Source organism: Chanodichthys erythropterus, chromosome 3 (assembly GCF_024489055.1).
Source record: "Chanodichthys erythropterus isolate Z2021 chromosome 3, ASM2448905v1, whole genome shotgun sequence".
NCBI lineage: Eukaryota > Metazoa > Chordata > Actinopteri > Cypriniformes > Xenocyprididae > Chanodichthys > Chanodichthys erythropterus.
This window is the reverse complement of record NC_090223.1, coordinates 17,252,722-17,265,618: the sequence shown is the minus strand read 5'-3', so window position 1 is coordinate 17,265,618 and position 12,897 is coordinate 17,252,722. Positions and strand designations below refer to the sequence as shown.

At 41.9% G+C, this 12,897-nt stretch overlaps 1 long non-coding RNA gene across 1 annotated transcript; it reads right to left on the bottom strand.

The window, feature by feature from the left end:
• Window positions 1–924: 924 nt before the first annotated feature.
• LOC137009049 (uncharacterized) lies at window positions 925–6,086 on the bottom strand. The gene is made up of 3 exons (XR_010892838.1): window positions 5,949–6,086; window positions 2,609–2,704; window positions 925–1,081 (listed from the first exon to the last, which is right to left on the bottom strand). It is a non-coding gene; the product is annotated as an uncharacterized lncRNA (long non-coding RNA).
• Window positions 6,087–12,897: the final 6,811 nt, after the last annotated feature.

Genomic DNA, 12,897 nt, shown 5'->3' with positions numbered 1-12,897 from the left:
TAATGATATCAGGAGAATCCAGAGTAAATCAAATATAACATTTTATTTGTCAGGTAACAGTGTATCGTGTCAATTACACACATAACCAATTTAAGCCAATTCAGAAATGATAAATGCATAACATCGATTACTCAAAGAAATGCATATATACACAGTGATGGGTGAATGTCCTCAGACATTCACCCATCTCTGGGGGGCCTCTCCTACAGATGATCCCGCATGACTGCTTTGCTCTTTACCTTTTATACCAGACCAGAACAAAAGGGTTGTAAATATTTACTACACCAACACCTGTTTTGGGGGAGAGAGGAGTGGGTTTTCAACAAAAGGCACCACCCAAAAGAGGACAGAATTTTCCTTAGTTTTCAATCTTCTTCATGATACTAGTGACTGCTGTGAAATTGAGACCAGTTTACCAATCGCACTGAGACAAATTAAATGATATCAAACATGAAAAGGGAAAATAGATAAACAAGTTACATTATATGTTTTGAATAACTTTCAGTGACTTGAGGCAGGGGGAAGGAGAGTTTGTGTGTGTGGTGGGGGGAGGCGCTGTCCTTTTGGGGTTAGGGCGAGGCGTTGTCCATTGCTACTTCTTTGAGATCTTCTTTCCAGATTAAAGTTTTATTACTTTATTGCAGGACGCTTGATCTCAGTTTTTGTTTAGCAGGAAAATCAAGCCTTACACATTTAAAATAAGTAATTTTCTAGAGACATATATACACAGCAAAAAAACTATTTATTTTTAATATTTAATTATTAATCTACAACCCATTTTCTGTATTGCTTATTGAGTAATTTCTTCTATGCAGAGTTAAAAAGATGGCAAAATAAATTGCTATTGACATCACTACCACCACAAATGATACATTGTACACAGTTTCAGAAAACTGGTTGTTACGATACAATTACAAATTTAGGGGTGCCAGAGGGGGCCTAGAGCGGTCCATGCCCTAAATTAGGACTACCTGTACCATCTACTGTAGATAATTAATGAACAAAAGATATGCCACAAGGATCATAAAGAATGAAATCATCAGCACAAATGCGTCACATCCCTTAAACGCATGAGCCTCACCTAAAACAAAGATGTGCAATACATTAGACTTGATGTTTAGATTATTTACTGAATTCAGTAATCTGTTATTTATAAATGCTACATTTTTGTAAATGTAATATGTGTGTATAAGTGTATGTTGTGTAAATCATAGTAAATTAGTTATAGATCTTAAATGGTAACAAATGTATTGTTTTTTCTAAAGAGTAACAAAAATGATCAAAAATAACTTCTTTCTTCACATTCACCTTGTATGCTGCGATTGTCTTTCACTGAATACAAAAAGAGAATTTTCAGATAGCTTTTTCCCTGATAGCTTGTGAAAAACAGATCTAAATCTAAGCCATTATTTATGGAAAATGTTCACCTTCACTCAAAAGTCTTAAAGTAAGACATATTCAAAATGGCATGTCACATTTGCCTACAACATATGAGAACCACTAGTGTTTACCATCAATGATATCAAATCTGCAGGGGCCTCATGTATAAAATTTTCCATAGGTTCCATCCTAAAAGTGTGCATATGCATAAAAGTTTTCCACATATTCCCATCCATGTGATGTTTAACGGTAAAAGACAGGAAAATATGAGATACGGATGTGCCATCAAATTACATTGCTAAAATCATTCACTATCCTTGCCTTTATTTAGAATAAATAAATCAAAAATTTATAAAATACATTTCAGATAAAGTTTTAAGGAAAGAGTTATTCTAAATATTTTCCACTGGCCAAGTAGTAATTTTAATTGCTTTAAACAAATAAAATGTATGCAGTTTTGCCTATAAGGTAAACATACAACACTGCTTGAATGTTTATGAAACCTTAAGAATTTTCTATATTTCTGCAAAAATATGACCCAAAACACCATCAGATGTTCACAAAAGTCCTAAAAGTAGACAAAGAGAACCCAATCAAACAAAAGAGACAAAAATATATACTTTATACAAAAAAAAGACCTGTCTGTTTCTATTAAAAATATATAAACATCCTACAATATACAGTGCTGCTTAAATGTCTTTGAACCCTTTCAAATTTTCTATATTTCTGCAAAAACATGACCCAAAACATCATTAGTTATATACATCAGGCCCCTGGTCCTTCTTAAACATAATGCCGGCATTAATGATATTGCAGACCTTCTGTGGAGGTGAGCATTATTCTATGAGTAATTTCAGTCTGTTTATCACACAATGCTATCATAAGTATTAATAGTGCATATATCATATGGACTATAGGATGCTTTTAATGCTACTTGACATTAATGTTGTTGTATGGAAAAGAAAAGCATACATATTCTTAAAAACTTTCCTTTTAAATTCTGTAGAAAAAATATCAGCATATGACTGGGCGGGTTTGAGGGTGAATACGTAATGACAGAAATTTTTAATTTTAAGTGCAGCCCTGACCCTGTAAAACGTGGCCATATTCTCCAATCAAGGACTTTTTATGTCATCGTAATATACAGAAAAATATTGAAGATTAGTCACTGACACTAAATAAAACTTGTCTTGTTTTTGTAAGAAAAGCACCATCTATTTATACTCACCAGGTGATAATACTTGTAAAATGAGCAGAAACAAAGCAAAGAGGCTTTCAACTGGAAAGAGAACGATTCTCAGATCTATTGTACGCTCACCATTCACTGAGGAATCAAAATAAAGATATCAGAGACAATATTTACATTTATAGTATATTATTACAACTAATACTATGTAATCTACAAACCCGTTTCCCAAAAAGTTGGGACACTGTACAAATTGTGAATAAAAAAGGAATGCAATAATTTACAAATCTCATAAACTTATATTTTATTCACAATAGAATATAGATAACATATCAAATGTTAAAAATTGAGACATTTTGAAATGTCATGCCAAATATTGGATCATTTTATATTTCATGAGAGCTACACATTCCAAAAAAGTTGGGACAGGTAGCAATAAGAGGCCGGAAAAGTTAAATGTACATATAAGGAACAGCTGGAGGACCAATTTGCCACTTATAGGTCAATTGGCAACATGATTGGGTATAAAAAGAGCCTGTCAGAGTGGCAGTGTCTCTCAGAAGTCAAAATGGGCAGAGGATCACCAATTCCCCCAATGCTGCGGCAAAAAATAGTGGAGCAATAATAGAAAGGAGTGTCTCAGAGAAAAATTGCAAATAGTTTGAAGTTATCATCATCTACAGTGCATAATATCATCCAAAGATTCAGATAATCTGGAACAATCTCTGTGCGTAAGGGTCAAGGCCGGAAAACCATACTAGATGCCCGTGATCTTCGGGAATGCTACTGTAATGGAAATCACAACATGGGCTCAGGAATACTTCCAGAAAACATTGTCGGTGAACACAATCCACCGTGCCATTCGCCGTTGCCAGCTAAAACTCTATAGGTCAAAAAAGAAGCCATATCTAAACATGATCCAGAAGCGCAGACGTTTTCTCTGGACCAAGGCTCATTTAAAATGGACTGTGGCAAAGTGGAAAACTGTTCTGTGGTCAGACGAATCAAAATTTGACGTTTTTTTAGGAAAACTGGGACGCCATGTCATCCGGACTAAAGAGCACAAGGACAACCTAAGTTGTTATCAGCACTCAGTTCAGAAGCCTGCATCTCTGATGGTATGGGGTTGCACGAGTGCATGTGGCATGGGCAGCTTACACATCTGGAAAGGCACCATCAATGCTGAAAGGTATATCCAAGTTCTAGAACAACATATGCTCCTGTGGCAGAGGGGGCGTGGTTCAGCAAAGTCTGCAGCAGGAGAGAGCATCAGAAGACGCGTGGTGAGTGAGTGGGTTAAATGTAAATCATGAACACCTGTTTCTTATTCCAGTAATTGGCATGGAGACAGGATAAAACGCCAGGAGAAACAGGAGTGTGTGAGAGAGAGAGGTACTGCTGACTGAGAGACACTGGGACTGAGCTGGAGAGCACTACTGGAGTGAAGCCCGTCTGTGGATGTGGATTTTTTATTGTGCGTTGCACAGACTTTTGTTTGGACATCTTGTTATTGAAATAAAAAACTCAGTCAGCAGTCAAAGTTGACCCTGTCCTCTTCCTTCCCTACGAACTTGAACTTATTACAGCTCCCATCCAGACGTCGTCTCTTCCAGGGAAGACCTTGCATTTTCCAACATGACAATGCCAGACCGCATACTGCATCAATTACAACATCATGGCTGCGTAGAGGAAGGATCCGGGTACTGAAATGGCCAGCCTGCAGTCCAGATCTTTCACCCATAGAAAACATTTGGCACATCATAAAGAGGAAGATGCGACAAAGAAGATCTAAGACAGTTGAGCAACTAGAAGCCTGTATTAGACAAGAATGGGACAACATTCCTATTCCTAAACTTGAGCAACTTGTCTCTTCAGTCCCCAGACATTTGCAGACTGTTATAAAAAGAAGAGGGGATGCCACCCAATGGTAAACATGGCTTTGTCCCAACTTTTTTGAGATCTGTTGATGCCATGAAATTTAAAATCAACTTATTTTTCCATTAAAATTATACATTTTCTCATTTTAAACATTTTATATGTCATCTACAGTGGGTACAGAAAGTATTCGGACCCCCTTAAATTTTTCACTCTTTGTTATATTGCAGCCATTTGCTAAAATTATTTAAGTTCAGTTTTTTCCTCATCAATGTACACACAGCACCCCATATTGACAGAAAAACACAGAATTGTTGACATTTTTGCAGATTTATTAAAAAAGAAAAACTGAAATATCACATGGTGCTAAGTATTCAGACCCTTTGCTCAGTATTTAGTAGAAGCACCCTTTTGATCTAATACAGCCATGAGTCTTTTTGGGAAAGATGAAACAAGTTTTTCACACCTGGATTTGGATCCTCTGCCATTCCTCCTCCATCTCTCCAGAGATGCTCAATTGGGTTTAAGTCAGGGCTCTGGCTGGGCCATTCAAGAGCAGTCACAGAGTTGTTGTGAAGCCACTCCTTCGTTATTTTAGCTGTGTGCTTAGGGTCATTGTCTTGTTGGAAGGTAAACCTTCAGCCCAGTCTGAGGTCCTGAGCACTCTGGAGAAGGTTTTCGTCCAGGATATCCCTGTACTTGGCCGCATTCATCTTTCCCTCGATTACAACCAGTCGTCCTGTCCCTGCAGCTGAAAAACACCCCCACAGCATGATGCTGCCACCACCATGCTTCACTGTTGGGACTGTATTGGACAGGTGATGAGCAGTGCCTGGTTTTCTCCACACATACCGCTTAGAATTGAGGCCAAAAAGTTCTATCTTGGTCTCATCAGACCAGAGAATCTTATTTCTCACCATCTTGGCAAACTCCATGCGGGCTTTCATGTGTCTGCACTGACACATGAATTGTCTATTGTTCTGTCGTTCTATCTATCTATCTATCTATCTATCTATCTATCTATCTATCTATCTATCTATCTATCTATCTATCTATCTATCTATCTATCTATCTATCTATCTATCTATCTTTCTACCTATCATTTTGTTTATCTATACGATAGAACGACAGAATGACAGATAGATTGATAGATAGATAGACAGACAGACAGACCAAGGATGATCAGAAGAAATGGACAGCACCTGAGTTAAATATATGAGTGTCACAGAAAAGGGTCTGAATACTTAGGACCATGTGATATTTCATTTTTTCTTTTTTAATAAATCTGCAAAAATGTCAACAATTCTGTGTTTTTCTGTCAACATGGGGTGCTGTGTGTACATTAATGAGGGGAAAAAATGAACTTAAATGATTTTAGCAAATGGCTGAAACTTCCACATCATTGCATTCTATTTTTATTCACAATTTGTACAGTGTCCCAACTTATTTGGAATCGTGTTTGTAAATTTATATCTGCAAAGACTCTTTAAAACAGATTTAAACTTACATATCTTTAGCACCAGTTCTGTCATCAGTGTAGAAGAGCTCAGTAAAACAACACCAACTGATCCAAACCAATAAACAAATGTATTTTGACGACAATCTGCAATACATTTTAAAATAATCAAATAGTTTGGGAGTCTAAAAATGTTAAATTGTTCGATATTCATTTTTTAATAATGCATGAAAACAACACAATTTGCCATAATAATAATAATAATAATATGAACAAATTAACATTTTATTTGCTTGATCTCCTACTTTTAATAGGGCACATATCATGAAAAATAAACTTTTCCTTGACCTTTTGAGACAAGAGTTCATTGTACAATGAAAACATACTGAAACTCAAAACTTCCTCTCCAGTCATAAAGGAGAGAAACAGACACACAATTATTCTTAAAAAGCAAAAGAACTGACATCAGGGAAAATGCATAACCAATCATGGTCATCTGAGTTAGTGATGACAAGGTGAACTATAAGCTTTGTGTGATTTTTCAGCATTATATGTTTATACTGTGCAATAAAAATGTTTTAGGTGATAAATACATTTCCCCAGTAATTATACTGTTGGTGAAAAAATGTAATATTTGGCAGTAAATCCTCATGGGGTTACTGACTTAAGGTCAGTGTAACTTAGTGGTTAAAGACCTTGGCTGGTGATTGAAAGGTTGTAAGTTTGAATTCTATTCAAATGCACACTCAAGAATAAAAACAACGTAGTTGTTAAATTCTTAATAAGTGCATGCAATTCAAATGGGACAGAACAAACAATTCTACAGATAGGAAAACATCAAAAAAAAAAAAAAAACATCATCGAGAAGATTATCAGTTTTGTACCTGATTTATTATATGTCCATGTTAAATCCATAAGTGTCCATTGTATCTGCAGAAACCCAATCAAACAGGCCCACCCAATATGATCTGTCTGTGGAAAGGACAAGATAGCACCTAGGTGCCATATTTTATTAATGTATAAGTTTAATAAACAAGCAAGATGTACATGATGTTTTTGCATAAATACAATATATATTTTTATTTGTTTTAATAAAAAATTCATACCTTTATGATTTTCCAGTAGCTCAATGTAAAAACTGATCATAAAAATATTTACTGGTATAATCACGCCAAACCATTTCCCTTTCTGTGCCAAACATGAACCTGAAAAAGATTTGATAATGTATTTAATCAGTGTATTTATGTTTAATTCTGTTCCTGACAATTATAATCCTAATTTAGCTGTATGTGCTGCACATTTCATGGAAGACAGCTTTCAGAATCTGGATTTACACAAAGGCTATTACTGAAAGATGAAGCAGTTCCCACTTTAAAAGCAGAAGCTGCAGTTTATTGGCTTCAAACTGTAAGTGCATTATATTGTTTGTACATGTCCTTTAAACGTACAGTTCTGTTGCCATTTTTTGGCTGCATCAAGGACATAAACTAAGACCAACGAGGTTAGCTTTAATGTAGCCGAATACATGACTGAGTAGTAGCATTTTTGTGAAGGTAGTGTTTATTTATAGTTTGTTGGTGTTTGTTGGAGAAGTATGCAATAGAATTTAGCTAACTGACTAGCGAAGCACAAATAACAGTAACATTTACAAGTGATAGCATATATAAACACTTTGACACAAATACGAACGAAAATACTTTACATTCATAAACATGCTTGACCCTCTTCATCATTACTGCTATCTAATTCGGGCTCAATTTGATACGGCAATATTGATGCTATTATTTACATTTTCTCCAAAGCACATGCAACTTTTGCCCGTAATGGGCGTTGCATTTCCGGACAACTAGGAAACGCAACACTGAGCCAGCTAACCAATCTGAGCACATTGGGTATTTTGGAGGGAGTGGTTTCATATAAGCAAATGTTTCTCTATGTGAGCTTTGGCTTGAAGTGGCTGAAATGCATCTTTACACACAACTGCCAGCCTGCATGGAGAGCTTCTTGAGACTCCAGAGACACCAGCAGCTTCAAATACCCGTACTGCTCAACATTGGCTTTTTTTATAGCTGCCCTTTTAATACAATTAAGTTTTTTTTAAGAGGAAATTTCATTAATAAGCCTTTATCTGACCGAGTTCTGCTGTGTTCTAAATCACTCACAAATCGTATGATAGTTTGATAACTTCCATTCAGTTTTCACACAATATTAGTTGTTTTTATGCCTTTTGCATAACATTGCACCATTTCATTTTCATTTTCAGAAAGATTTTTCTTCCTCCCCATATTGCATGAGAACTGTGACTTGCTTAATAATGTGGAACAACCTCTAAGTAGGGTTTCCATAGATCTGGCAAATTATTTTGTCTGAGATTGATACCAGTTATCTAAAAAGACATGGATAAATAAACAAACAAACATTTTCTTAGAAAAACTAAAATCTGAATGTTTATTGTACTGAAATCTTACTGATATGTCACTTGCATAATAATTTGGAACGCAGTGTATTATACAAACAGAATTTAAATAAAGAAAAGAAGAAGAGGAACAGGAGGAGGAGGAAGCAAGAGAAATTAAGTTGTTTTTCAAATAAAGGTTTCCAAGTGGTCACAGACACGTCAGGTTCCAACATCCACCAATCACAGTGCACACCATCTCCTGAGTACTGATCACCGCCACCTGCACCTCATCACCGCACTCATCAGCAGCACCATAAAGAGCACACACACACAGCACTCCATGTCCGATCTCGTTCGCATCTACTCATGTTTATGCTTACCTCAAGGACTTCACGCTACATACTTACCTGTCTCCAGCGTGCCTCCTTCCCTTGTGTACCTCTTCTACTGTGTGTGAGTGCTCCAGTCAGCTCCAGTAATCCCCAGTGAACTCCAAGCTCCAGCGTGTCAACAGATCTCCACATCTGAAAGTATAAGGACAGTAACTATCTCCATATCTATCATCTAAACATCCATTGCTTCATCTCTACTTACCTGTTTCATGCTCTACTGGTGTCAATAAACGTCAAGTTACCTGTTTACATCTGTGTCTGCCTCCTGTGTACCGTAACAGAAGACCGGACCAACACCGCACAACCAGTATGAGCCAACCGGATCCCTTTCAGGCCCTGGTGGATGCGCTTCGGCGAACCCTCATCACCAATCCACCGCCATCATCTCCTGTCACTTCTCCCTCACCTGCACCAGCGAGCACTGCAGCCAGCACCACTGGATCTCCTTCACTGCCGCTGTACGCCAGTTCCATGGCCAAACCGGCGCCCTACTCAGGATCGGCGGAGGATTGCAGCGGATTCCTGCTGCAATGCGAACTGGTCCTGGAGATGCAGCAGCACCTGTACTCGAACGATACTTCCAAGATCGCCTTTCTCATTTCTCAGTTAAATGGCAAACCATTGAAGTGGGCCAATTCCATCTGGTCACAACATGGTGCAGTGACGCAGTCCTATCCTGCGTTTATTTCCCACTTCCGGGAGGTGTTCGGGAAACCGATCACAGATTCATCAGCTGGTGAGAAACTCTATAATTTGAAACAGGGATCAATGTCTATTTACGACTATGCTTTGCAATTCAGGACACTTGCTGCAGTTAGCGGATGGAACGAACAAGCTCTAATTACCACATTTCGTCAAGGATTGGAACCTCGGGTACGGCTGCATCTCGCTGCATACGAGGATTCCATCGGCCTTGAGAAGTTCATCCAGCTATCAATCCGCTGTGCCACTCGTATGCAGGCGTGCCTCCAAGAGCACCAGGACCAGTCACTCTCCAACATGCTCCTCTGCCGGTCCGAACCCGTCAGCTCCCCAGAACCAGCCAACGAGCCTATGGATGTTGAAAACTCACGTTTATCTCCTGCTGAGCGCCATCGTCGGCTGACCCTGAACCTATGTTTATATTGTGGCGCTCCTGGGCATGCGATTGAGGCGTGCCCCACACGACCACCTCGACCCATGGTGAGTGCCATCTTCCCTTCTATTCAGAAAATGAAACCACTCACCACTGTCGTCAATCGTACTGCCGCTGATATTTCCCTTACAGTGGTCGCGCTCCTCGACTCAGGGTCAGCCGGCAACTTCGTCTCCGGCGCCCTCTGCCGGCAGTTACGTCTCAAGACCTCTCCGTCTCCGACGATCTACCAGATCAACTCAATAACAGGCAAGCCTCTCAGCCGTAAGCACGTCCGTACCGTCGCAGGACCCCTCAAGCTACAAGTTGGCTTATTACATCAAGAGGAATTACATCTGCTGGTTCTGGAGGATACCACCACTGACGTGGTTCTGGGGCGCCCCTGGTTGGAGCACCACAACCCGACCATCTCCTGGAAGACGGGCGAAATCCTGAAGTGGGGTGACACCTGTTTCTCTCGCTGTCTGACTGAACTTCCTGTGCCATCTTCTCCATCTTCTGATCTCTCCCTCTGCGCAACATCCATCGAGAGTCCAGTTGAACAACGATTCTTCGACATCCCTAAGTGTTACGCCCCCTTCAGTGATGTCTTCTGCCCGCAGAGGGATTCCAAGCTGCCTCCGCACCGGCCATGGGACTGTGCCATCGACCTGCTTCTGGGTGAACCAGTGCCGAAGGGTAAGATATACCCACTATTCATCCCGGAGGAGAAAGCCATGGAGGATTACATCAAGGAGGCCCTGGCTCAAGGATACATCCGGCCGTCTACTTCCCCTGCTGCTTCCAGTTTCTTCTTTGTGGCTAAAAAGGACGGAGGCTTGCGGCCATGTATAGACTATTGCTCTCTCAATGAGATCACTGTCAAGTTCAGATATCCCTTCCTCTTGTCCCAGCGGCCCTGGAACATCTCCGTGGTGCCACTGTGTTCATGAAGCTGGACCTCCGCAGCGCGTACAACCTCATCCGGATACGTGAGGGGAACGAGTGGAAGACCGCCTTCATTACACCTACTGGACACTACGAGTACCTTGTTATGCCGTATGGCCTGGTCAACGCCCCCTCCGTATTCCAGGACTTCATACACGAGGTGCTCCGGGAGTTTCTCCATCGCTTCGTCCTAGTCTACATTGACGACATACTCATCTACTCCCGGAGCCAGGCCGAACATCGCCGACACGTTGCGGAGGTCCTCACCCGTCTTCGCCAGTTCCACCTATTCCTCAAAGCAGAAAAGTGTTCATTCCATCAACCTACCATCTCTTTCCTTGGATACATCATTGATCACAGTGGCATCCGGATGGAGGAGAGGAATCGCCTCAAGGAAGCCTTCACCACTGCTCCCTTACTCGTTCACCCCGATCCAGAACAGCCCTTCATCGTAGAGGTGGACGCCTCTACCACTGGAGTGGGAGCGGTGTTGTCGCAGCAGCAGGGGACGCCAAGTAGACTCCACCCATGCGCCTTTTTCTCCCGCAAGCTCAGCCCGGCGGAAGTCAACTACTCCATCTACTCGCTGTGAAGCTTGCCTTGGAAGATTGGAGGCATTGGTTGGAGGGAGCCAAACATGCGTTCCTGGTTCTAACAGACCACAAAAACCTGGAGTATCTTCGTTCCGACAAAAGGTTAAACCCAAGACAAGCCCGATGGGCCATGTTCTTCTCCCAATTCAACTACACCATCTCCTACCGACCAGGCTCGAAAAACATTAAAGCTGACGCTCTCTCCCGTCTCCATGCTCCCGAAGAAAAGACTGAAGAACCCGAGCCAATCATCCCGAGCTCACTCATTGTAAGCCCCATCACTTGGTCAGAAGAGACCATTCCCTCCTCCAATGCCTCCACAAACCCTCCGCCGGGCTGTCCACCTGGCTTGCTCTACATCACCCGGACACGACGCACTCCAACCATCCACTCCGCTCACACGTCACTAGGCACTGGTCACCCGGGGGTCAATGAAACCCTTTCATTGCTGAAAGAACGCTTCTGGTGGCCAGGGATGGCAGCTGATGTCAGAAGGTACGTGCAGGGCTGTAGGGAGTGCGCCATCTCCAAGAGTCCTCGTCATCTGCCAGCTGGGAAACTCCTTCCTCTGTCCGTTCCCAACCGACCATGGTCACACCTAGGAGTGGACTTCATAACTGACCTCCCCGTCTCTGATGGAAATACCTGCATCCTAATCATCATAGACCGTTTCTCCAAATCTTGTCGTCTCATTCCACTACGAGGATTGCCCACTGCCATGGAAACCGCGGAGATGCTCTTCAACCACGTGTTCAGGTATTTCGGAATACCAGAGGACATTGTATCAGACAGAGGACCCCAGTTCATCTCCAGAGTATGGAAAGCATTTCACTCCCTCCTAGGTGTGGCCGTCAGCCTAACTTCGGGATACCATCCGCAGTCGAACAGGCAGACGGAAAGGAAGGTCCAGGAGATCGGCTGCTTCCTCCGTACCTTCTGTCATGACCACCAGGACTCTTGGAACCAGTTCCTGGGTTGGGCCGAGGACGCCCAGAACTCTCTCCGGCAGTCGACTACAGGACTCACACCATTCCAGTGCGTACTCGGCTACCAACCCCCACTGTTCCCCTGGACTGGGGAACCCTCCAACGTTCCGGCAGTGGATTACTGGTTCCGAGAGAGCGAGAGGGTCTGGGACTCAGCTCACCACCAGCTGCAGTGAGCCCTGCGCAGACGCAGAATGACAGCGGACCTTCGGCGTTCCAACACTCCTGTCTTCCAGCCCAGACAGAAGGTATGGCTGTCTACTCGGGACATCAGACTGCATCTGCCCTGCAAAATGCTGAGTCCCAGGTTCATTGGCCCATTTCCCATCATCAAGCAGGTCAACCCAGTCACTGACCAACTTCAGCTACCACAAGGGTATCGTATTCACTCCACATTCCACGTATCACTCCTCGAACCTTACCACCCTTCTGCTCTCTCCACAGGACCTGACGTGAATCCCGCCGAGCCCCCCCTTCCACTCATCCTGGAAGACGGCGCAGCATACGAGGTTCATGAGATCTTGGACTCCCGGCGTCGTGGTGGTCAGCTGGAATACTTAGTCGACTGG